Genomic DNA, 27256 nt, shown 5'->3' with positions numbered 1-27256 from the left:
GCCGAAACAGTATGTTGACGCAAACAGAAACCGCAGCCTGCATGTGTTTGTCTGAAGGAACACTTCTGCAGGTGTGGACGTATTTCAGTAGATCTGGGAAAGACCCACAGATAGCGATTTGCAAAACTTGTAATGCTGAAATTTCAAGAGGGGTGTGTCTGCAGTCGTGTGTGCAGCCAGTGATGAGAGCAGAGATCCAGACAGATGTAGCTTTCAATGAGTGAGAAACAATGGCTTTAGGTTGGTGTTACGTCACAACATTTTAAAGATATGCCTTTTCTATATACTGTATTTTTATAAATATTTATGTTTTAAACCGTGGAGGTGAGCCAATGGATATCACACAAGCAACGTGAAAACTGCGCAATATGTTAAAGTGAAAGTAAAAACTGACAGTGCTTTCAGCATCTGACATGCATTCTCTCAGAGACAATGAGAGACGATTATACTTCATATGCTGATATTAATTTAGTCCCCTACTATTGTTTAAGGGTTGTTTTTTGAAAGACTGAAATAAAGCTCTTAATTTGATGAAACTTCAAAAGGCTATCCATTGAATAAATATGAGCGATGCACGTTTCAAAGTCATTTGCTGCGCTGCTTTGTGTACCATTCTGACAGCGCCTCCTGCTGGAAGAGAAACACATAGAGTTGGAAATGTGAACTGATGGATAATGTGTTATAAAAAAATGTAAACAAAGGCAGTAAAATATATGTATATGTTATTTAAGTAATATATTACTTGATTGATAATAATTGTTTAAATTAATATAACTGATTTATTCTTTGAAACTTTAATATTAATTTATACAATTGCAATGCCTTGATTTTATTTAAAATAGTACACAGTCATAGCCATAAATGCAATGGTACTAATAATTGACATGATTCTTTCGGTTTTCGGTTTCGGACAAGAATTTTCATTTCGGTGCATCCCTAGTACTTGGGTGGTTCCGTTGATGCTGATAACATTGCTATGCTGTTGCTAAGGCACTCAGTGTGGTTGCTAGGGTGTTACTATATAGTAGTTAAGGTGTTCTGGGTGGTTTCTAGAGTGTTGCTATGCAGTTGCTAGGCTGCTGAAATATGGTTGCTAGGGTATTTGCTGTGTGGTTGCTAGGGTGTTGCTTTGAAACTATACAGTTAATAACTTGACAATTAATACAGTGATAGTCAGGGTGAATGTGAACAGGTATAAATGAGAATGAGCAAACCTTTAATTGAAAGAGTCCAACATACAGCAAACACAGTAATATTGTGAAATATTTTAACTGTTTCTATTTGAATATATTTTAAAATGTAATTTCTGTGATCAAACTAAATATTCAGCATCATTACTCCAGGCATGTGTTACATGATCTTCAGAAATCATTCTAATATGCTGATTTACTGCTCAGGAAACACTTTGTCACACAGGGCCATGTGGGTTTGGATTTTGTTTTCCCTTCATAAAACCATGTTGTGTTTACTTGTGCTATCTTTGATTAATATTAAAACTTTTTTGATGATCTGAAACATTAAAGTGTAAAAAAATCAGGAAGGAAGTCAACACTTTTTCACTGCACTGTATATTCACACATTTCTTCCAGGTTTTAATTTTAATAGTAAATCCCATTTGTTTGCCAGAAAATAAAGTTTGCTTGATTTTCAATAATTAAAAGATAAATTTAATTAATGTTTTATGCTATTATTTGATAACCAGAAATTTTTAAATACACAATACAGAATTTATTTTAAGAACACTTTTGAATAAATTAAGCATGCATTCAATTAATTAGTCACGCTAAAACACCGAGTTTGATAACATTAGAATAAATGGTAAAAAACGTGCGAGAGAGCCATTCTTCCGGACAAATGTGTGTCTAGAAATGATCAGTGTGTCATCTGAACGTTTTTATATCCAGTCTCCACCAGAGCCGCTCCTGTCAGTTTTACAAGCTTGCAGAGAAAGGTTTACCAAAACAAAGTTGTCCTTTTTCATGTTTTCTTGGTTAGTAGATGCATCACAGATACGATTATAGCTCTTAAACATGGAAAAAGTCTTATGTTCATGTAACCTTTAACACATGTCAGAATCATGATAGCAAAAATTAATTACTTAATTTCAATTAATTATTATTATCATGTTATTGTTGTTGTTCCTCAGGGACTGAACTGGTCTAACACAAGGATTCTGCAGCAGTCAAATCTATTCCTGTTCTTCACAAGAGCTTGAAGAAACGGCGAGATTGAGTCTCAAAGCAGACCACAAACTCAACAGCTGCATCAAATGTGATATCTATCTATACATATATATAGATTATTCCGCCACAGGAACTGATTATTGATATAATAATAATTAATAAGATAACTGTAGGAAAACTTTAATTCTCATAATCAACTTTGCTGACTCTATTTTCAAACGGGTGTAGCGTAGTCCAACAAATCATGCATCATATGCATCAAAAATTGTTAATTGTGACTGGTTTGATCAACACTGTTCACATATTATTCTCAGGAGGAAGCATGTGTCAAGGAGGTAAACGACAACAATGCATGCGCAATGTTTAAGATGTTATGGCAAGTATAAACGCATGAATTGGATATGGTTCACAATTGAAAGAATGAGTAAACGAACAGCCAAAAAATTATAAAAACAACAAATCTGAATCCGTCATCAAGACCTGCAGCATAAACAAGGCCTAAGAAACATTGCTGTCCGGGTGCTGCTCAACTTATTTGTTGAAACCATTGTGTATTCTTATTTAAATTTTTGCATTGCTCTGTAATCTGTAACTTGTAAATTAAGGAACAAAAAAACCTAACTTTGAATATTACAAGTTGTTAATGTTTGCAACATAAATAATTTTGAATATGTTTGTTTTTTCTTTTATGAAAGCTGTAGGAAGATGGCTGCCATGTTTGTTGTATTTCACTGTCTGCTGTTTTGTGGCCAGCTAGGGATTAAAGTACTGTTTTGTTGTTAATTTGTTTTGTCTGAGCAGTTAAATTAATTTTACTCCACAGACCAGTGCTCTTTAAATCATTTATATTGTTGCATTCTCTAGAAACTCCTAGACTTGTTTAGATATACAGAGACACTGAAAAGTTTAAACAATAAAACTCCTCCAGGTTGACATACTTGAGTTTGTCCAGTGAATAGTTTGGATCCTTCAGTTTCTCAGAAAGCAGCTTCACTCCTGAATCTCCTGGATGATTGTAGCTCAGATCCAGCTCTCTCAGGTGTGAGGGGTTTGAACTCAGAGCTGAAGACACATAACCGCAGCCTTCTTCTGTCACCATACAGCCAGACAACCTACAGACACATATAACAACAGTCCACATCACATTAGTGTTTGTTTGATTCTTTTTATATTGAACTGATTATTCAATAAAAACAACTGGTCACAAAAAAGATCAGGAAGAAACAAATATTCCCTCAAACCACTGATCATTATATACATAGTCACGCTTGTAAATACAACACTGAAATCCACACTTGAACATTTTAAGATTATAACTTTCCCAGATGTCTGTTTTAAATGTTTTAATTTGTTTTTATATTATTTATTTCTCATGGGTTTGAATCAGATTTAGTCAGATGGTCATTTTACCCACTGACTCGACTTCATATAAATCATATAAAATTATAAGATTACTTTAATTAGGATAAGATGGATACTTTTATTGTACTTCTGCGTCATTTTCACTTATCTTGATGACCACAAGTAAAAAAAAAAAAAGTAAAAATAAAATGGCTAGTCTTACTCCAATCTCCCCTATAATGTTAGACATTTAATATTTTACAGCATACAGCTATATAACATACTAAGTAACAACTAAATTAGAACTTTTATATTACTTTAACTTTTTATAGGCCTACTATTTATACGATTTTACTAAAATATTATAAATATGATGTGTTATAGGTTATTAGTATCAAGACAAGTGATTATAATGGAAAATACCCTTAATTGTAGTGCCAACAACAGCAAATTTTGTGTTATAGTAGATCTGATGGGGAACAATATTTTTGTTCAAATCAGTGGTTCTTTAACGGAGCGGTAAAGGAGCGCTGTGAGCTGGTGATGGGGGTTGGAGAGAGGGACACCTCAGTCGATGAGGACAGAGGGACAGTGGCTCTAGCTGTAAGAGATATTATTATACTGCACTTATGTTTTTTGTGTGTTTTTTTTTTTTTTTTTTTGGCTGCACTGTACACATATAAAAATGCTATTAAAAGCATGTTTCAAAACTAAATTGCTAGTTATGTAGCCTTCTTAAGACTAATATCCAGATCAGCCTGCATCAGTTAACTGTGTTGTATCCTACTAAAAGTAGCCAAATTCTATAAAATTTTTAGGCCATATTTACAATTTCAAATGTATATTTCAATTATTCAGTGCTACATCCAACAAGAAATAGCCCTCATCTGTTTTATGATATATGGAGCATATTTGCCATGTCAAATGTGGGACAAGTTAGGCTGACATACTGATTAGCCAAAGCTCACTGTGTCATATCTTTGCCAAAACTATCCCAGAAACATGTTAATATACCTGGGCCACATTTGCTGAAACATATGTGGACCACATTTGGTTTACACCCTGATTAGTCTTTGTCGATTGTGCCACATTTCTGCCAAAGGTGGTCCACATCTAGATGCTGTTTCACTATTAGAATCATCTGAACGAATGATTCAATGATGAATACTTTTTTAAATGTGCAGTTGTGGCCACCTCCTGGAGGAAGAGGGTAAGTGTTATAATACATGATCGGCCGATTCGGATCGCTGCATCCCTACCTGTTTCTCATGGTAAGCGTCAGTGGAGCGTCTGAAACAGTCGTAATAGACACAGCTGAATCGTTGTCATTCAGGAATAAGATTGCTTGGGTGTTTAAATAGAGATTGCAATCTTTTAATGATTAATTGTGCAGCTCTAATTAAACTCTGCTAAATGTTTTCAGGGTTCTTACACCTTTTCTAAAGTAAAATTCAAGCACTTTTCAAGATATTCCAGCACTGTGGCAAATTATTAAAGAATCTGTGTTTCTATATTATTATTATCTATATCTGTGTTTTTATTGTGTTTATAGTGTTGTACAGCACTTTGGTACACGCTGTGTTTTTTTAAGGTGCTCAACAAATAAATTTTGATTTGATTTGATTTGAAATTACACATTCACAGACATGAGTTCTAAATTTTAAATCAGATGTTATTGTGCTATTAAAAAACAACTGTCTAGATTGGATTTAACATTGCCCCATATAAATAGTCAACATTCAGTATACAAATTATATAATTTAAAATATATAATTAATATCATTTACTGAGTATCTGTAGTGTTTTAAAAATACAATTTAAAGGCTTTTTTAAGACCTGCACAAATAAAAGTAATACTGTATGAGTGGAGTAGGGCAATGTCTATGGTAACACATTAATGACTGCTATAAAATGACTGTAAAAAATATGATAAACTAAAATTCTAAAACTTGAAAACTTTCTAAAACTTGAAGAATTTTCACAAATACATTTCACATTCCAGCCTAAAAATACTAAAAGGTAGTCAAAAAGACACTATAAAATTAATAATACAATTTAACTGGCCCAAATGAAAAAAGACTATTTTTTAAACATTGAAAATATTTTTGATTGACATTTAGACTCCTACCTGATTTCCTATTCACAAATATCAAGGTATTTTGTTCACTATTTACAGTGTATCTGCAGAATTTTTAAATATCAATTTAAGGCAATTTATGACCCTTTTTAAGAGCTGCACAAGTAAAATGAACACCGTAGTGGGGTTGAACAATGTACAGTAACATTTAGACATAAAATGACATGATTTATAATTCAGATTTTCACAAAAACAAAACATCTTATACAATGGCATTTCAGCCTTTATTCCTTTAAAATGAATATATATATAAAGTATAATTTATTTAAAACATAAATATTAGTGTCTTAATTGTTTATTTTTTTAGAAAGCACATAACTTTTACATTTACAACTCTAATGTGTTTGCTGCATAAAAACACGGGCCAATATTTGTAATAATCTTGCTAAACAGCTGAATATTCGCAAATTCATTCCCTGTCACGAGGGGGCGCTTTAGGAGCGCTGAAATATTACGGTTTCCTAATAACGGCTGTACACAAATCAGCATTAACACAGTTTTATCAGACATGAAATGTAAATGCCAAAGACACGTTTCTGAGGACAGTCGGTTCCCTTCAGATACATTCATATAAAGACATCCGTGCCGCGTTTTGACTTTGAAACCTGCAGTGTGTGTTTATTCAATATGACATCATTGCCTTTTGAAGTTTTATCCAGCCCTATCGCGATTCTCGTATATCCGTCCCTAGCTCTTAAACTTATAATTAAGCCTTTTCTATGTAATACATTTAAAACTTTGTATGGCCTTAACTTTGATACGGCTAAATTGATGAGTTTGTAATGACCCGCACGAGCCCTCTACTTTAAGATAGTCCGGTGAAACATTTTAGTAGCCCGACTGGAAAACACAATAGCCCCGGGACATCGGGCTGGCAATTTTGCGATCCCCAAATTCTGGTTTTAAACATAATTCTTATTTGTCGTTTTCAAGCCATCGAGGACTGATGCAGCAACCTCCTGATAACTGGCATGTTTTATCTACCGCTCTGTTTCATCAGAGGAAGCGCAGCAAGAAAGACCGGCGGATCACACTACAGCCTCACGTGCACACTGACTCCAGCGGACCTGTTTTTCTTTTCTTTCTTTTACATATTATAAGCATGACAAAAAAAGTACTATTTAGTATGAAAGCGAATTAATATGAAACCGATGCAACTGCATATTCAAGCACTTTCAAGCACTTCATCCAAAATCCAAGCATTTTTCAAACCTTGAAAACACTACATTAAAATGCAAGCATTTTCAAGGAATTCAAGCACCCGCACGAACCCTGTGTTTTACCAGGATATCATCACGTTTTCACGATACCAGTCATATCTCATGAGATCTCATTATGTCCCTAATAGTTTATAATCTGGAGTTCATGTTTGTGCTGAATAACACTTTATAATAAGAATATAAGAACAAACCACTTTCAAATAGTTTCAAGACTATTATAGTTCATTAACGGTTAGGGATGTAACGGTATTGTAAACACCGTCATATCGCAATAACACATTGTTTTCGATACTACCGTGGTCGCATGACTCGATAAAACAATAGGTCTTCTGAGAATAGTTTGCTCAGGCGAATGGAGCGAACGGGAGGTAGCAGAACTACATTTCCCATCAGCCCAGGCGTGGCCATCATCCTTTGCGGTCTGTTGTCGCTACAGACTGTAGCAGCAAGGAAAAGAGATTGAAAAGGTCGAACCTGCTCCGTCTGCAGTGTGTATGCGTTACGTATTCTTTTCAGCCCCCATGTTAACAGATACACACTGCACGCGGTTGCTGTCCGGCAGTACGTCCTAGAAGCGCTGCCTTTGCAGCAGTGCAGCGATCGTTTCGGCACGATTTTTTGCTGCGCTGCATGCGCTGAATTAATGTTACAGTAGGTTGTTCACTGTAAAAATGAACATGGATTGACACGGAATGTACCATAAATGCATATAAATTTCACAGTCAACACGTGGCTTTTTGGCTAGGTTTAAAATAAGGAAAGGTGCTGTTTTAAAGAGGCTAAACTAGGCAACATAATAGATGCACTTGTCCAGGTAGAAAAGTTCTTTAAAGGAGTGTTTTTAATAAAGATTTAATGAAAGAAAGAAAAGCATGAGAGCCTACTGCACTGCAAAAAAATGCTTTTCTTACTTAGAATTTTGTCTTGTTTCCAGGCAAAATATCTAAAAATCCTTAAGTCAAGAATTATTTTCTAGACAAGTAAAAATTATTTTCTTGTTTTTAGTAAAAACAAGTCAAAATTAAGTGAGTTTTTGTTTAAAACAAGCTAAATAATCTGCCAATGGGGTAAGAAAAAAAGTCTTATTTCAAGCAGACAACTCATTCAGCTAAACTGATTTGACTGTTTTTTACATGCTTTAATATTTTTTTGTTACTAAAATTGAAATATTTAAGTTTCCGTTTCAAAGTTTACAGATAGATGGCTAATTTGTATGCCATTGATATGCTCAGAGTTCATGTAAACTGTTTAATAAACACTTCTGGCACTTTTTTCGAGTCTTTTTCCTGATAATGATTCAATATTTACTGTACCATGCCATACATACCGAGGTATTACCGTACTGTGAAGTTTTGATACCGTTACATCCCTATTAACGGTTTATAAACTGCAGTTAATACAATAATAGGCTGTATGCAAATAGTAAGTTCACCGTAATTAATGTGTTTAACTCATATGTAAAAGTTAGGAAATATTTTGTTGATAATTTATCAACCACAGATCAGATTAGGTCACAAAAAACCTGAAAATGTCAGAAATGAAGCGCCCTTAACCAGGCTTTATTGGACATTAATTGCATTTATATTCAGTGTTCCTTAAAATGTTAACAAATAAATTAAGCACACATACACACATTGGGTTTCCATGTTTTATTAGGACCTGCCATAGAATAAATAATGTTTAAATTAAACAGTATATCCTGTCCTCACTAAACCTAACTCTAACTTTTAACTGTTTATGGGCCTGCCATTTATACGATTTTAATAAAATATTATAAATATGATGTGATAACTAGATTACTGGTATCAAGACAAGTGATTATAATGGAAAATACCCTTAATTGTAAGAATCAAAGTGTGAAACACTGTTAAATATGCTTTATGATGATTCACCTGCTGCAGCCTTGAATTCATGTTTGCAATGTTGAACTTCCTTTAGCCTTCCTTCTCTCTTTCTTTTTTTGTTGTTTTTTTTTTTTTACAAAGTGTGCCAACAACAGCAAATTTTGTGTCATATTAGATCTGATGGGGAACAATATTTTTGTTCAAATCAGTGGATCTTTAACGGAGCGGTAAAGGAGCGCTGTGAGCTGGTGATGGGGGTTGGAGAGAGGGACACCTCAGTCGATGAGGACAGAGGGACAGTGGCTCTAGCTATAAGAGATATTATTATACTGCACTTATGTTTTTGTTTATTTACTGCACTGTACACATAAAAAATGCCATTAAAAGCATGTTTCAAAATTAAATTGCTGGTTACGTAGCCTTCTTAAGACTCACATCCAGATCAGCCTGCATCAGTTAACTGTGTTGTATCCTACTAAAAGTAGACAAATTCTATTAAGTTTTTAGGCCTTATTTACAGTTTAAAAAGTATATTTCTATTATCCAGTGCTACATCCAAACCAGAAGTAGCCCTCATCTGTTTTATGATATATGGGGCCCAGAAACATGTTAATACACCTGAGCCACATTTGCTGAAACATATGTGGACCACATTTGGTTTATACCCTGATTAGTCTTTGTCGATTGTGACACATTTTTGCCAAAGGTGGCCCACATCCGGATGCTATCTGGGAATGTTGTCTCTTGTTCTGGCATTGCATTGACAGCAGATTGTTGACAAAAATCAATGGCCATTTATTGTGGTAGCATTTTGTTAATTATTTGATGGAAAACCAGTTACCTCAGTATCTCCAGCTGACAGTTTGGACTCTTCAGTCCTTCAGAAAGAAGCTTCACTCCAGAATCCTGCAGGTCATTGTTAGTCAGGTCCAGATCTCTCAGGGGGCAGTTTGAGGACTGTAGAGCTGAAGACAAACTCTCACAGGACTGAGCAGTGAGTTTACATCCACACAGTCTGTGAAGAGAACAAAACAAACAGCCATATTAATGTCAATTTATCAGATAGATTATGTAGTTTATAGGGGTGTGACGAGACACTTATCCCACGAGACGAGACACGAGACTGGGTTCACAAACAGCCCGAGACAACATTTGTAAACTTTTTTTTTTTTAAATCCTCAATGAAATATATAGGAAAAACAGTATTCTATTCAACAGAAAAAAAAAATTAAAAAAAATAAAAAAATAAAAATGTAGGTATCATTTTGATATCAGCTTGTACTTTATGAAATTAAACTTTTATATTAATTAATTGTATGCACTAATAAACATGTAAACTAAAGCTGCATGATTCTGGATAAATTGAAATTTATTTTATTTTTTTTTAAATTGGAGATTAAAATTTTCTCATGATTCTGAAGAAAAAAATTAATTAGACAAATTCTAAACAAAATAACGTAATTTACTAGTGGTTCTGACTAAATGTTCATTGCTTAAGTTTAAAAAAAAAATACAGTACTGTGTAAAAGTTTTAGGCCACTAGGATTGTCTCGGTTTGTTGTGTTTCTTCATGTGATTCCAGACAGACTGGATGAGGATGAGATCAGATCTCTGTGTGGAGCACTGGCTGTTGTCAGACTCCTTGTGCAAACTAAAATCTCTCTGGATTTGTACAATTAATGGCAAAATGAATGTTTGGAAATACAAGCTGATATTTCCTACTGACACACTACAGCAAAAGATAGAAATAACCGACTTAAAACCTTTTTTATTTTGGTGAAAATCCTAGTGGCCTAAAACTTTTGCACAGTACTTTATATGCAAACTAATAAAAAAGTCAGTGTCTCAATTAATAGAGGTTTTTCACTATTAGAATCATCTGAATGAATGATTCAATGATAAATACTTTTTTAGACGTGCAGTTGTGGCCACCTCCTGGAGGAAGAGGGTGAGTGTTACAATACATACGTGTTAAGATACTTTAGTTTTGATCACTACTGTAGACAATGAGTGTTTATACCCATTTATTTATTTTTTGCTACACTGTACAAATATTAAAAAATGCCATTAAAAGCATGTTTCAAAACTAAATTGCTAGTTATGTAGCCTTCTTAAGACTCATATCCAGATCAGCCTGCATCAGTTAACTGTGTTGTATCCTACTAAAAGTAGACAAATTCTATTAAAATTGTTTAGGCCTTATTTACAAATTCAAAAGTATATTTCTTTTATCCAGTGCTACATCCAAACCAGAAGTAGCCCTCATCTGTTTTATGAAATATGGGGCCCAGAAACATGTTAATATACCTGGGCCACATTTGCTGAAACATATGTGGACCACATTTGGTTTATACCCTGATTAGTCTTTGTCGATTGTGCCACATTTTTGCCAAAGGTGGCCCACATCCGGATGCTATATGCAGGCCTGATAGTGGAAAAAATTCCTGAGCCTGAACTTTTTTTTCCCTTGCCCCCCGAGGTGAGTGGGGTGGAGGTACTATGTATGCGACGCACTTTTAACACATAACTTGTTGGTTCAGTTCAGTCAGATAAAGGTTTTTTTTTTTTTTTACAAAAAAAGCTTATAGATTGGCATTTCAGCCTTTATCCCATTAAAATGAATAAATCAAGTATATAATGCATAACATTTATTTAAAACAATGTCCTAATTGTTTAGATTTTTAGAAAGCACATTAACTTCTTTTTACATTTACAACTCTGTGTTTGCATAAAAAACATTGGTCGAGATTTGCAATAATCTGACCAAAAACAGCTAAAAATTTGGACGTGCAAATTAATTCTATGTCACGAGGGGGCGCTTTAGGAGCGCTGAAATATTGCGGCTTCTCTAAGAATGGCTGAAAGCAAAGCAGCATTAACGCTGTTTTATCAGTCATGAAATGAAAATGCCAACGACACGTTTCTGAGGACAGTCGGTTCCCTTCAGATACATTCATATAAAGACAACAGTGCCCCGTTTTGCCTTTGAAACGTGCAGTGAGCATATTTATTCAATGAAATCATTGCCTCTTAAAGTTTAATCCAGCTCTATCGCGATTCTCGTCTTTCCGTCCCCAACTGTAAGACCTCTTAAAATAATTAATCCTCTTCTTTTACTATTTAGAATATTTACCACTTTTTATGGCCTTAAATTTGATACAACTAAATTGAGTTTTAAGGACCCCATGAGCCCTCTACTTCAGGATAGCCGTCGGGCAGCCGGTCAAATAATGTTGGTAGCCCGACTGGAAAACCCAATAGCTCCGGGACGTCGGGCTAGCGATTTTGCGAGCCCTGTAAATATGCCTTTATCGAAATCCTTAATGTCTTCCCCTGGCTTCATAAACATATCCATGAATTACGGTTTGAGTTGCGAGTAGGAGACAATTGTACAGTATGTGAGCTAAAAACACCTTGGCGCATGGAGCATTGCCTTAACCTGTATCAATCTATTTGACAAAGACACAAGGCCCGCCCCTTCCCTACTTCTGATTGGCTCATCGGCTAGATTGTGACTTGTTTGAGTCGTTGGGCGTCAAGCTGCTCTCTGACCTGCACATCTCAGAGAAATGACAGATCAATATCCGCGAACCTGATTTTTTTTCTTCCCCGCAGCCACAGTACGCCGGAAATCCGGCGTGGTGCCGGAACGCTATCACCCCTGTATATGGGAATGTTGTCTCTTGTTCTGGCATTGCATTGACAGCAGATTGTTGACAAACATCAATGGCCATTTATTGTGGTAGCATTTTGTTAATTATTTGATGGAAAACCAGTTACCTCAGTATCTCCAGCTGACAGTTTGGACTCTTCAGTCCTTCAGAAAGAAGCTTCACTCCAGAATCCTGCAGGTCATTGTTAGTCAGGTCCAGATCTCTCAGGGGGCAGTTTGAGGACTGTAGAGCTGAAGACAAACTCTCACAGGACTGAGCAGTGAGTTTACACCAACACAGTCTGTGAAGAGAACAAAACAAACAGCCATATTAATGACAATTTATCAGATAGATTATGTAGTTTATAGGGGTGTGACGAGACACTTATCCCACGAGATGAGACACGAGACTGGGTTAAAGAACAGCCCGAGACAACATTTGTAAACTTTAAAAAAAAAAAAATCCTCAAGGAAATATATAGGAAAAACAGTATTCTATTCAACTGAAAAACACAAAATGCAAAAAAAAAAAAAATAAATAAAATAAATGTAGGTATCATTTTGATATCAGCTTGTACTTTATGAAATTAAACTTTTATATTAATTAATTGTATGCACTAATAAACATGTTAACTAAAGCTGCATGATTCTGGATAAATAAAGTTTTTTTTTTTTTTAAATTGGAGATCAATTTTCTCATTATTCTGAAGAAAAAAATTTGACAAATTCTAAACAAAATAACGTAATTTACTAGTGGTTCTGACTAAATGTTCATTGCTTAAGTTTAAAAAAATATATACAGTACTGTGCAAAAGTTTTAGGCCACTAGGATTGTCTCCGTTTGTTGTGTTTCTTCATGTGATTCCAGACAGACTGGATGAGGATGAGGTCAGATCTCTGTGTGGAGCACTGGCTGTTGTCAGACTCCTTGTGCAAACTAAAATCTCTCTGCATCAGTTAACTGTGTTGTATCCTACTAAAAGTAGACAAATTCTATTAAGTTTTTAGGCCTTATTTACAATTTCAAAAGTATATTTCTATTATCCAGTGCTACATCCATCCAGAAGTAGCCCTCATCTGTTTTATGATATATGGAGCCCAGAAACATGTTTATATACCTGGGCCACATTTGCTGAAACATATGTGGACCACATTTGGTTTATACTAGGGTTGTGACGATGAGGAAATTTCCTCACCGGTTAATCGACATGACTAGGCATGGGCCGGTATAAGATTCTGACGGTATGATAACCTTGGATAAAAATATCACGGTATCACGGTATTGTAATTACTGCTCTACAATGTTATATTTAAATGTCTGGGTCAAATTTTTTTTTTTTTTTTTTTTTTTTTTTTTGTTGAACACAGTATATTTTATTTTAGGAAACATATTGAACATTTTGTAACATAGAACATCAGGCAAAATAATTAAAATAAATAATTATATCTTCTTAATTAAATTTAATTTCAGTCACTTGTGTGAGCCTAAGGCTGCAGCTCAACAATAATCAACAAAATAAAATGTTCAAAAACAAATCCTTCTAAATGGAAAAAATGCAATCACTAATCAAAGCAAAAATATGACCATTAGTGACAGCTCCAAAAATAAACAAATACTCAAAGACTCGTGAGAGCCATCGAGGTTTTTTTTTATGCCATGATTTTGAAAAGATGTTAAAGGTGCACTGTGTAATAATTAAGATGATTTCTAGACAGAGGTGCAATAACTGTGTTTTCAGGGGTGCTTAAAGACCTTATTGAACCATTATTTCTTTATTAACTTGGAATTATCAGCTTGTGAAAGAAAAAACACTGACACAATAATGAACAGGTAACAGTAATATTCTCAATAACATAGTTTTGTTGAATGATTAAGTAAATATAATTCCTTAAATTACATTTTAAAAGAAATCGTCTAGGTTACGAAGGTAACCCACGTTCCCTGAAGGAGGGAACGGAGACGTTACATGGGATCTCGCTTGAGAGACCGATCATCTCTGAGCCTTATATCAAAAGGCCAATTGCAAATTGGCGAGTGGACGTGCGCGGCGGCCACGCCCCGTACATACGGGTATATAAGATGGAAGAGCCGATCGAGCCGGCGTCAGCGCGACGCCAGGGCGTGGCAGGGGAATGTAACGTCTCCGTTCCCTCCTTCAGGGAACGTGGGTTACCTTCGTAACCTAGACGTTCCCCTTCAGTCGAATCACTTCGACGTTACATGGGAACTAGCCCTATGGAAAAGGCCACGACCCTGACGCCGCGTTACGCAACGACTTCACGTGCTGACAAGTATACGTGCCGGCAGGCGAAGTGTAACGTAACCTTCCCAACGCCCTGAGGCCCAATAAGGGGGCCCTTCCAGGGATGCCAGTTGTACTGAAGCATGGGTTGGGGGGGCGGAGCACATGAAATCTTTACATGTGGAATTGAGAATAATTCAATATATCCATAAAGGTTTTTAGGGATACACGAGGGAAACAGCGGTCTCCTCCGCTGGAATAATAAAAACTAAGCCACAACCTGCGGGGCGAAGGAGACCCAGGCAGGATCACAGTCAGGAACTACTCCGCATCTAGGCCGGACTGCGGGGCGCGGAGGACCCAGGGTTCGCCGGAGGGAACATTCTGGGGAATAGCGCACGGATCCCCGTGGGAATGGCGCAGCAAGCCGACACCAGCCATCCTCCCGCTCGCCTAAGTCTTACGTCAAGACACGGGAGGATACGGCCTCTACGCGGAGGTTGTAAAACCTAGCGAAGGTGTTGGATGTCGCCCAGCCCGCAGCTCTACAGATGTCCGCTAGTGAGGCGCCATGAGCCAACGCGTAGGATGAGGCAACACTCCTAGTGGAGTGGGCATGAACACCTAAGGGGCATGGCTCTCCCTGATATAAGTAAGATAGGGAGATGGCTTCTACCACCCAATGGGCCAACCTCTGTTTGGAGACAGCATTCCCTTTCTGCTGACCTCCGAAGCAGACAAAGAGCTGCTCGGTGCGCCTGAAGTGCCGAGTACGGTCTACGTAAGTACGCAGAGCACGAACGGGGCAGAGCAGCGCAGAAGCTGGGTCTGCCTCCTCCGGGGGCAGAGCTTGCAGGTTCACCACCTGATCGCGGAAGGGCGTGGTGGGAACCTTGGGCACATAACCGGGCCGGGGTCTCAAGGTGACGTGAGAATCTCCGGGCCCGAACTCAAGGCACGTTTCGTTGACAGAGAAAGCTTGTAGGTCCCCTACCCTCTTGATGGAGGCCAGTGCAGTCAGGAGCACTGTCTTAAGAGACAGAAATTTTAGCTCAACTGAGGCAAGTGGCTCGAATGGGGCGTCCCGTAGGCCACGGAGGGCGACGGAGAGATCCCAAGAGGGTATGAGGTGCGGTCTGGGAGGATTAAGTCTCCGGGCACCTCTAAGGAACCTCACGACCAGTGGGTGCTTACCAGAGTATGTGAGCGGAGTGGAGCGGCAACAATTTCCCCTCCGCGCTCAGTGCATTTAATAATCGCTCCTCTCCAGCTCCACTCCGGGTTCACAATTTTCCGCTCCCGCTCCACTCCTCGCTCACTGATATCAGAAACACCGCTCCGCCTTCGCTCCGCGTCAAAACATTCAGAAATAGCCTTATGTTTTAAATATAACGGTCCTGTTCATAACACATATTAAAACAACAGGAGAGTTTGGAATAGTGTGCAAACTTTGTACCTACCACATACCAAGCTAATAACATTGTCAGCATTAAAAGAGTATAACTACTGCTTTATGCAGTGCAAGGTTTGTAATGAAAATAACTACATTTTCGTCAGTTATTTTACATATGGATCGCTGCATTTCTTACAGATTTCTGATAATTCGAAATCGGATACCATTACATTTGTTTTAATGCATTATTGTCACAGCGATTGCGTGTGAATAAGTGCTGCACATGTTTAAATGAGGCTTTCATATGAATATATTCAGTATCTAGAAGGAACAAACTAAATCCTTGTGAACTATAATTTACCGCTCATGTCCATTCACATTATTTCTGATTTGAGTGATCCATCTCTCTCAAGCTAAATGTTTAACATGTGAATGCCTGCTTATTATGCAGTTATATTACGGACCGTTGGCATGAATTGTACTTATGATGGAGCGATGGTGGAGCGCACTTGGAGCGAGTGAAAACCACGACGCTCCGACTTTTCAAAAATCCGCTCCTCCCTCCATTCAAAATCACACCGCTCCACTCCGCGCTCCGCTCGCACTCCGCTCCGCTCACATACCCTGGTGCTTACCTAGGGATGTTCCATCTACTGCGTCATGATACGCCGCAATAGCAGCGACGTAGACTTTGAGAGTCGAAGGGGACAGCCTGCGCTCCAACTTCTCTTGCAGGAAGGAAAGCACTACTGCAATCGTGCATCTCTGGGGGTCCTCATCTCGAGAGGAGCACCAGTCAACGAACAGACCCCACCTCAGAGCATAAGCCTGCCTGGTAGAGGGGGCTCGGGACTGAATGATGGTGTTTCTCACGGCCTGGGGAAGGCCGGCGAGGTCTGACGCGTCCCGTCCAGGAGCCAGACATGAAGGTTCCACAGGTCGGGACGCGGGTGCCAAATCGTGCCCATCCCCTGAGAAAGAAGGTCTTTCCTCAAGGGGATTTTCCAGGGAGGGGCTGCCGCGAGGGAAATGAGTTCTGGAAACCAGGTCCGGGTGGGCCAATAAGGCGCGACCAGCAAGACCTTCTCCTCGTCCTCCCGGATCTTGCACAGGGTCTGTGCAAGGAGGCTCACTGGGGGAAAGGCGTACTTGAGCCCCGGCGGCCAGCTGTGTGCCAGGGCGTCTCTGCCGAGGGGAGCCTGGGTCAGAGAGAAAAAGAGCTGGCAGTGTGAGGTTTCGGGGGAGGCGAACAGATCTATCTGAGCCTGGCCGAATCGACTCCAAATCAGCTGGACTGTCTCGGGGTGGAGCCGCCATTCTCCGGGGTGGGTGGACTGCCGTGAGAGCTGATCCGCTGCACGGTTGAGTTCCCCTGGAATGTGAATGGCACGCAGCGATTTCAGCCACGTTTGACTCCAAAGGAGCAGACGGCGGGCGAGTTGTGACATGCGAGGTGAGCGAAGGCCGCCCTGGCGATTGATATACGCCACAGTCGCAGTGCTGTCGGTGTAAACAAGCACGTGCTTCTGACGCAGCGTCGATCGGAAGCGACGAAGGGCCAGAAGCACGGTCAACAACTCGAGGCAATTGATATGCCACTGCAGCTGAGGTCTTATCCAGGAGCCCGAGGCTGCTTGCCCGTTGCATATAGCACCCCAACCCGTGGTGGAGGCATCTGTGTGCACCACGACATGCCTGGAAACCTGTCCCAAGGGAACTCCGGCCCGAAGGAAGACAGGGTCTGACCACGGGCTGAAAAGGCGGCGACACTGCGGGGAAACGCCAATCCGAAGTGTGCCACGGTGCCATGCCCGTCTTGGGACTCGATCGTGTAACCAGCGCTGAAGCGGTCTCATATGAAGCAAGCCCAGCGGCGTGACCGCGGCTGCAGCTGCCATATGCCCCAGGAGCCTCTGAAAAGTTTTGAGAGGGACCGCTGGTTTGTGTCTGAATAAGTCCAGACATCTCAGCACCGACTGCGCGCGCTCGTTTGTGAGGCGGGCTGTCATATTGATCGAGTCCAGCTCCACGCCGAGAAAAGAGATCCTCTGCACTGGGGAGAGTTTGCTCTTTCCTCGGTTGACCTGAAGGCCCAGATGGCTGAGGTGCCGGAGCACCAGGTCCCTCTGCTCGCACAGCAGATCTCGTGAGTGAGCTACCAAGAGCCAGTCGTCGAGATAGTTGAGAATGCGAAGCCCCGACTGCCAAAGAGGGGTCAGAGCGGCTTCCGCAACCTTGGTGAAGACGCGGGGAGAGAGGGACAGGCCAAATGGGAGGACCTTGTACTGATACGCTCGGCCTTTGAAGGCAAACCGAAGAAAGGGTCTGTGACGAGGAAGGATCGAGACGTGAAAGTACGCGTCCTTCAGGTCGATGGCTGCAAACCAATCCTGGGGACGAATGCAGGTTAGCATGCGTCTCGTCGTGAGCATCTTGAACGGCAGCCTGAGAAGGGACCAATTTGAGGTCCAGGATGGGTCTTAACCCACCGCTCTTTTTGGGCACGATGAAGTAGGGACTGTAAAACCCTGACTTCATCTCGGCTGGAGGGACTGGCTCGATTGCGTCCTTCGCCAGTAGGACTGCAACCTCCGCACGCAGGACAGTGGCGTGCGTGTCCGAATGGACAGTAGTAAAATGGACACCTCTGTACCTGGGCGGACGCCTGGCGAATTGAATCGCATAGCCGAGACGTACCATCCGTATCAACCACCGCGAGGGGTTGGGGAGCGGAAGCCACGCGCTCAACCGGCTCACTAGCGGTATCAAGGGAACGTTGACCGACGTGACCGCGGTGGGGCAGCCTAAGGGGGCGGGGGGAAGGGGACTGACCCCAGAGAACGCTGAGTTCTGGGGGAGAGTCTGGCCGCGAAAAGCAGCGCTTACCTTCTTCCCTGGATCCCGCGCTGGCGATGCCGGGCTCCGAGTCCGACGTCGAGGAGTGTAAGTTCTGCTCGAGAGGGGAACTCGGGGCGGAGGCCCCAGAGGTGAGGAAATTTGCTCTTTTTGTGAAAAAGTGGGTACCGCCGGCCTGTTAAGCTCTGTGTGCACAGAAGCTCCCGGCCCTCCACCAGGAGTGGGGAAGTTGATGTCACTGTCCCCCGAAGAGCAATCTCCACCACCTCTGGGTTGCCCGCATCAGGGACGCCTCGCAGGTTTCTTGCGGGGGGTTTTCTTAGCCGGTCCCTGAGAGGCGGGCGGCGCCGCTCTCCTGCGGCCGGCTCTGCGCCGGGTAGCCATCCCGGCTTCGTGACCCTCGGCGGGAGCTGGAGTTGACCTACTGGCCGCAGGGGGGCGCCCTCGGCGACGGGCAGGCGGAGGCGGGGCCACCGGCGGTGGGATGTTGACTTCGCGGCGGGGCAGGATATGCTTGATGGCCTCCGTCTGCTTTTGGACTGCCGAGAATTGCTGGGCGAAATCCTCGACAGTGTCGCCGAACAGGCCACTCTGGGAGACGGGGGCGTCGAGAAAGCGAGCTTTGTCGGCGTCCGCCATCTGAGCCAGATTGAGCCATAGGTGTCGCTCCTGGACCACGGCTGTGGACATCACCTGACCAAGAGACCGCGCCGTGACCTTCGTCGCTCGAAGAGCAAAGTCGGTGGCGGCGCGGAGTTCCTGCATCACTTCTTGATCAGGACCACCCTCGTCCAGCTGTTTCAGCGCCTGCGCCTGGTAGACCTGTAAGGTGGCCATGGCGTGGAGGGCAGAGGCAGCCTGTCCAGCAGCGCGGTAGACGCGGCCCGCAAGGGCGGACGAGCGCTCACACGCTTTGGAGGGTAGATGCGGTCGGTCCCGCCAGGTGGTGGCGCCACGCGGGCACAGATGCACCGCGACAGCGCGCTCCACCTGGGGAACCGACTCGTATCCCCGGGCTGCCCCGCCATCGAGGGTGGCGAGGGGGGAGGAGCTGGGGCGGAGACGCGATGAAAACGGCGCCCGCCAGGTTTTGACCAGCTCCTCATGCACCTCCGGAAAGAATGGAACGGAGGGAGGGCGCGGCGGAACCGCGGGCACAGATGCACCGCGACAGCGCGCTCCACCTGGGGAACCGACTCGTATCCCCGGGCTGCCCCGCCATCGAGGGTGGCGAGGGGGGAGGAGCTGGGGCGGAGACGCGATGAAAACGGCGCCCGCCAGGTTTTGACCAGCTCCTCATGCACCTCCGGAAAGAATGGAACGGAGGGAGGGCGCGGCGGAACCGCAGGCGCCCCCCTCAGGAACCAGTCGCCAAGCCTAGAGGGATCGGCAGGAGGTAGATCTGACACCTCGAGGCCGATCCCCCTGGCGGCACGGAGGAGCATAGCCGACAGCTCAGCGTCCATGTCAGCCGGAGCAGCAACCACGGGAGGGCGCTGGCCCGGCGAGATATCCGCCTCGCCGTCAGACTCACCCTCTGACGCAGCGACAGACATCTCTTCCTCTGGAGGAGCGCCAAAGGAGATGCTCGGCCCGGATACCGGGGAAGCATACTGCTCTGGCCACTCAACGGGGCCACGCTGGGGTGCAGACGGCCACGGGGCTTTGGAAGCCGGCGGCGCGGTCTGCACCGTAACTTTTAAATCCCCCCTTTGCCTCGCCACGGCGGCCGAAAAGCACTGACGGCTTAACGACGGGCCGCGGGGCGCAGAGGGGAGCCGTCTCGCAAAAGAGCGGCGGTTTTTCAGCGTGACCATGGTCATGCACTCACAATGCTCGCATGAACCATCCGTGAACGCTGCCTCAGCATGCTCTAAGCCCAGGCATGTGAGGCAGTGTTCATGTCCGTCCTCAGAAGTGAGGAAACTGCCACATCCAGTAGCGCACGGCCGGAATACCATCCTGAAAAGGACGCTTCACGGCCGTGAGAAATTGCTCTTATAGATCCTGGTCTGCCCAGGGAGGAACCGCGGCACTCTGTGCACTGCTGGGGCTGCTCGCTGGAGCGCAGGAGGCTTTTAATGGCCGTTAAAACGGCCGCCCGCAGGATACCGCTGACGGCTGCCAAAGACACTCTTTTAGTCAATCTCTTTTAGATGGCAGCACGTCAGCGGAGAAGAGCTCAGGAACGTTGTCTTTCTTTTTCTTCCTTCAATTGAAGTCTGTAGGCTCGAGCAGAAAGGCTCTGAAAGCAAAAGTCTAACTGAGTGATGCGCGCGGCCATCTTATATACCCGTATGTACGGGCGTGGCCGCCGCGCACGTCCACTCGCCAATTTGCAATTTGCAAAGGCTCAGAGATGATCGGTCTCTCAAGCGAGATCCCATGTAACGTCGAAGTGATTCGACTGAAGGGGAACTCACTATTCGTTGCTGTCAAAAAACAGCGAGATTTTAATCCTGTATGGTCTTCCGTAGTTCTGTAAAGGGAGAGGTGAGCGGTGGACTGTTGCAATTCAACACTTCGCCACTAGATGCCGCAAAAACATACACACTGCACCTTTAATGTGGCAGAAGGATTAAAAGCAAAGACGTGATTTCACTTGAACTTAATTGTTTTACTAATGTTCAATCACAGAAACATAAGGTTAGTACATATAGTCTGCTATTCCCCACTCTGTGTTGTGTGGGTTCACCTCCTGCTTCGTCCATCCTGAACTTATATTACTGCTGAGTGTCACTGACTGTGGATCACGAGCACAATCACAGACACACGTCTACAGCACTAACCGCTGGGAGAGGGGCTGCATTGTTTTCTCTGCAGGTACGCTCACACACAACCCAGTAGAGAGTCCTGCGCTTTCACTTTGACGACACAGAAAATGCACATATTGTAGGAACGGTATAACATTTTTTGTTTGCGGTTTTGAAACCGTGACTTTTTCAAACCGCGGTAAACCTTGAAACCGGTTATCATCCCATGCCTACATGTGACAACACCGGTAATACCGGTATAACCATGGGGGTGTGGGTTTCCTATTTTTTTCTGCATTTAAACAGCTTATAAATGCGTATTATACTTTCACTTTTGCGGGAATTGGCAATTCGGCGTCAATTGTTTGAATGGACCACAACGATAAAAAAAAATAAAAAAAAACTTTGAACCCAAAATATTGCCAAGCAGGCGCTTTTGCATTGCGTTTTGACTAGGGGTGTGAACCAGTGATGCGCGGGTTGATCCGAAATGAGCGGGTGCCCGCGGTTACGAGTCATCCAAAAATATTTTTAATGATATTCGGGTTGCGGTCGGTCGGGTCGTTTGAAATAAAGATGCCAATTAAACCTTTGTGATTTATGTAGTACTAGACACACTTTTCAATGAAATACATAGACCTACACTTTATTGGCTGAATAATATTTACCTTTTGAACGTTGAGTGTTATTAACTGTTGAATAAATGCTGACGCGGGACAAAATCCCCGATTTCCCAACACGTTGAACTGATCAATGCCATTGTACCATTTTAATAATCTACTTCTAAACGCATATAGCTCAGTAATGTCAGCTTTATGTATTTTCTTAGAGGGAGTGTGATTTTTGTTGGGAGAGCGAGAGACGCACACTTCGATTAGACTGGATAAACACATGCATCATCTTATTGTTAAGAAATGGTATTCCTAATAAATGTCTCGAATATTTTGATTATGTCCAATGTTTCTCTTTCTTTTTGGAATTATTAGACACATTTCACTATGTCTTTTCAAATGCCTAGGTCTGTTTAATTTCCTTAATTATAAAATTAAGCACTGTTTTTTAACGTTTATTCAAGCAATAAATTATCTCATGTATATGCTTGTTTAAAACCAGGGATTAAAAACGAATTCCAGGTAAAAACAGGATTTTTTCTTTACATTTCCAGAGAGCGAAACGAACGAAATTAAGCATTACTTAATAAATTCAAGGCACTATAATTTCCTATTACTATTATAGCTATACAATTAATAATAATAATCATAATATAGGCCTATATATATATATATATATATATATATATATATATATATATATATATATAACTATTATTATTATTTTGTCATATTCGTGATTCCTGATTTTATAGAACTTCGTTTTGAAGTGCATTCGTTCTGTTTGTATAAGAAAAGTCGTTAAAACCTAGCCTATTAAGTTGATTTAATATTCTTAATAATTTTTAGAAAAATAAAAGTTAAGAAAAAAGGAATTAGCTTTAGTCTCTAATATTTAGGGCTATAGGCTAATAACTTTTATTGCACTGTAGATCGAAATAAAATAATTAATGAACATATTTATCATCGGAGAATCACTGACATAATTTAGAGTGGCCTACTTCGAAAATGAAACTATTTAAATCTGTATAAATGAATATTTTTAAACGTTTATTCAAGCAATAATATATAAATTATCTCATGTATATGCTTGTTTAAAACCAGGGTTTAAAAACGAATTCAGAATAAAAACTATTTTTTTTCTTTACATTTCCAGAGAGCGAAAAGAATGAAATTAAGCTTTAGGCCCTACTTAATAAATTCAAGGCACTATAATTTCCTTATTCATTTGATACAACTATTATAGCTATACAATATATATATATATTGTTAATGAAATATGCAATTTTCCTGTTGCAAGTATGTCCTTTTCTTCTATATAACACTTGTACTGTGTTAGCTTTATTAAGAAAGACACCACACATTTGTATTGTATATGTTTTATTGAAAGTAGTTTATTAAGAAAGACACCAGACATTTGTATTGTATACGTTTTATTGAAAGTAGTTTATTAAGAAAGACACCAGACATTTGTATTGTATACGTTTTATTGAAAGTAGTTTATTAAGAAAGACACCAGACATTTGTATTGTATACGTTTTATTGAAAGTAGTTTATTAAGAAAGACACCACACATTTGTATTGTATACGTTTTATTGAAAGTAGTTTATTAAGTAAAACACCATACTTGTTGTTTTAAAGCATTTATTAAGAAAAGGTTTATAACCGGTACTAGCAAGAACATAGATAGGAAACAAACATGTATTAGAAAGAGCTTTGCTAAAAAGAATGACCAAGAGGAATTCAAATGTTACCGTCGAGTGTTCTGTAGTAGACAGGCGTAGAGTGAAGCAGAGGAGAAGAATCCGGAGAAGAAAGAATGCGAAGATGCAGAGAGGTTATATAGGTACTTTCTTAGGGGATTTCCAAAAAGGACATTGGAATGCACCTGCTGGGTATAAAAGACTGAAGTACGAAGAGGGCATCAGATGCTGGTTCTGCAACAGCTTCTCCGGTGCCAGATGACCTGCCATGACGACCTGCCATTGAAGTCTTCGAACGACTAAGATAGCAATTTATTTTCTTTTGTATTTCTTTATTTTATATAGTAGTATTTGTATGTAAATTATATAACCTATAGACAATAAAATTATACTTTATTATAACCAAGAAGCCTGCCTGCCAAGAGACTCTGATTGATAGACTTGAATTGAACATACCACGGAGGAGTCTTCTGAAGCCTATGGTGTGAGTATGAAAATTACTTATACGATAGGGCAGATTCGACTATCTTTACCTAACCTGAGAATAAACAAAATAAGGTAGAAGGTGTAGGAAATTGAGCACCGCAAAACATGGCGCCCAACGTGTTGGGGGGGCATATTGACCATTGATTTCTGGCCAGGATCAATGATCACTTGCTCAACTCAGCTAATACGATTTAGGCACGAAAATATAGAGTTTAATAGGTAGGGAAAACCTATAGGAAACTCGAAAACTAAAAATAATTCTAAACGAGTTATTTATACGACCCAGAAAGGGTTGTGTGCGCGCACAAAACTAAAAATCTCTGAAGGGAAAGCGCTTCCTGAGATTAGCTAAGTTTTTGTGAAACTTAGAAGGGGCTATAAAACTGTCAAGTGGGGGACGCTCCACTAAATGATGGTGAAGCCCCGAAACATACAAGTATGCAGGACTAAAGATTCTTAAATACGCGTATGTTAGAGTAGTGCCTTAAAAGAAGAGAATGTTGGTTTAAAGAAGAAAAAACGATTTGGGATAATTTGGTAACCATCCAGAGACATTAAAAACTGTAAAGTTTAAGAAAAATGAGATAGTGATTCTCAGTTTTAATTATATTGAATTTTTATTCAATAGGAAATAACATAGTAATAATAGAGTATAATACAGTGCTAAGAAAGCAGGTTAAAATGGAGAGTAGTAAAAAAGAAGATAAGGAAATAATTAGCTTAAAAACTGAAGAAGAAAATCGTTCAGGAAAACAAGAGGATGAGAATAGTAATAGAGAGAGCTTAATAATGCCAGAGCCAGGATCGACAATTAGACTGAATAAACAGGGATTAAAAATTGGCAAAATTGAATTTATAATGTAAGATGGTTTAATAGAAGAAACTAGAGGAGGAATTGTGGTTATTGAAAGAGAACCCGTGCAGATAAGTGCCGTTTCTAGACTGCTAGAAGTACAGGCGTAAAGAGAGATAGAAAATACACAAAAATAGTTAGGTATGCAGAGTCCAGGATCCTTTAGAATTACGACTGGATCGCCTTACTGGAATTTTGTAATGCATGCCGTAATGACAGACTGCATGGCGAAGTTGCGTACTATAAAATACTCAAAATTAAAAGATAAAACAATAATGTAGTCCTTGATTGAAATTGCAATCAGTAGAGAGGTTAAAATAATACACTTAACCTTAATAAGAATAGGACAGTTTAGACATTTTGGAATAGCAGTGATAAAGGAATGCTAACTAGAAAAAATAAGTAGACTAGAAAGGCATTGGATAAAATAAGCCTGTTAATGAACAACAAGAATAGAGAAAACTGTAAACAAACTTACAATGAGAGAAAGGGAGTAATAAAAACCACTGAACGGCAGTTTTTGCCACAGAGAGATAGAAGGGAGCTCCGAAAAACCAGTAAGAAATAGAAATGAGTAGTAAAGAACAAAAGAAAAAGACTATTATTAGTCAACACTAACTAAAGAAAGTAAAAGTAGTGAAATACAGTTAGAAATATGATAAGATACAAGACTACATTAGAAAAAAAGGAGGTGGATTGCAATTAGGAAGAGTGACCAAACAAATTTAAAGTGAATGACCAGAAATAGAAATTAAAGTAACTAAGTATAAAGATCCCACTAGTAGTAAGAAAGGAAGAGATTTAAGAGGAAAATGAGTTAGGAAGATTGTTCCTGAAAATAATTTAACACAGGCAAATGCGAACAGCAAGCCAGTCACCTTATGCCACTAAGATAAGCGAGGTAAAATGAATGGTCAAAAATAGGAAAACAAATTATATGCCAAAAGGGTTTGAATTTAACAGAAAATAATTAGAGAGATGGAAAAGAGATAAAATGCTTAAACGTAGAACTAAAGCAAATAAGGAGGGAGTTGAATACTGTGAGGGGTCGGCAGGCTATAGCAAAACTAGAAATCAGGGACTTCAGAGAGTTGTGAGAGCGAAAAGACAGATCAGGAGAGAGTAAAGACCAGAGGCCCCTTTACACCTGCCACTAGAATGTGGGAGACTCCAGCGAAGCGATTAGAATTTACAACTCCAAAACGGAGTAGAGAGGAGCAAAATGATATACAGGCAAAGTTATTAGAACTTCAGTTAACGGAGGCAGTTAGAAAGCAAATAGGATCTAAAAAGGCAGGAGAAAATCATAATGCTTATACAGATCGGATTATAAAAGCGGCAGAGAATGCAAATGTAGGTTGCGGAGCTATAACTCGCTTTAGTCCATACATGTACAGGTCATGAAATTTCAACAACAGTTATAGAGAGGGTGAGGAATTTAACCGTGACAGAGGACAAATATACGCAATGGAAGGAAATGTTAATAAACGCGTCCAAAGATTAAGTTCCAGAGTTAAGTGTATGGTTATCGATAGAAGAAGGGATACCATGACAGATAAAGTAAGGTTATTAAGAGATGTAGGATGAAATATTCCAGGCGGATATAAGTTAATAGCAATTTTAGAATACTGTAGCTAAGAAATAAATAGAAGAGAGACTAGCTAATTTGATCTGAGTTATCACCATGTAAGAATAGTGAAAAGAAGAATCCCAAAATATACTTAGGCAAAAACAACAAAAAGTTAATCTGTTGAAAAAGCAGAATACAAAAGTGAGTGAAGGGAAAACATATAATACTCATTTTCAAATTAGACAGAGAGAGAGAGAGAGAAAAAAAAACAGAGGTACTAGAGAAAAAAAAAACAGAGTATGAAAATCAGGGAGAAAAATAATACAAGAATAGGAAAAAATGACATAGGAAGTAATCCTGGAAAATCAAATTATATTTCAGAAGATAGATGAAGAAAAATGACTCCAGAAG

General features: G+C 40.5%; 1 pseudogene; it reads right to left on the bottom strand.

Moving 5' to 3' along the window:
• Positions 1 to 27256, bottom strand: part of LOC141342527 (NACHT, LRR and PYD domains-containing protein 3-like) — a 96873-nt pseudogene that overhangs the window by 16078 nt on the left and 53539 nt on the right.

This window comes from Garra rufa, chromosome 9, assembly GCF_049309525.1.
Source record: "Garra rufa chromosome 9, GarRuf1.0, whole genome shotgun sequence".
In the NCBI taxonomy this organism is placed as follows: domain Eukaryota; kingdom Metazoa; phylum Chordata; class Actinopteri; order Cypriniformes; family Cyprinidae; genus Garra; species Garra rufa.
This window is presented reverse-complemented; position numbering and strand designations above follow the sequence as displayed.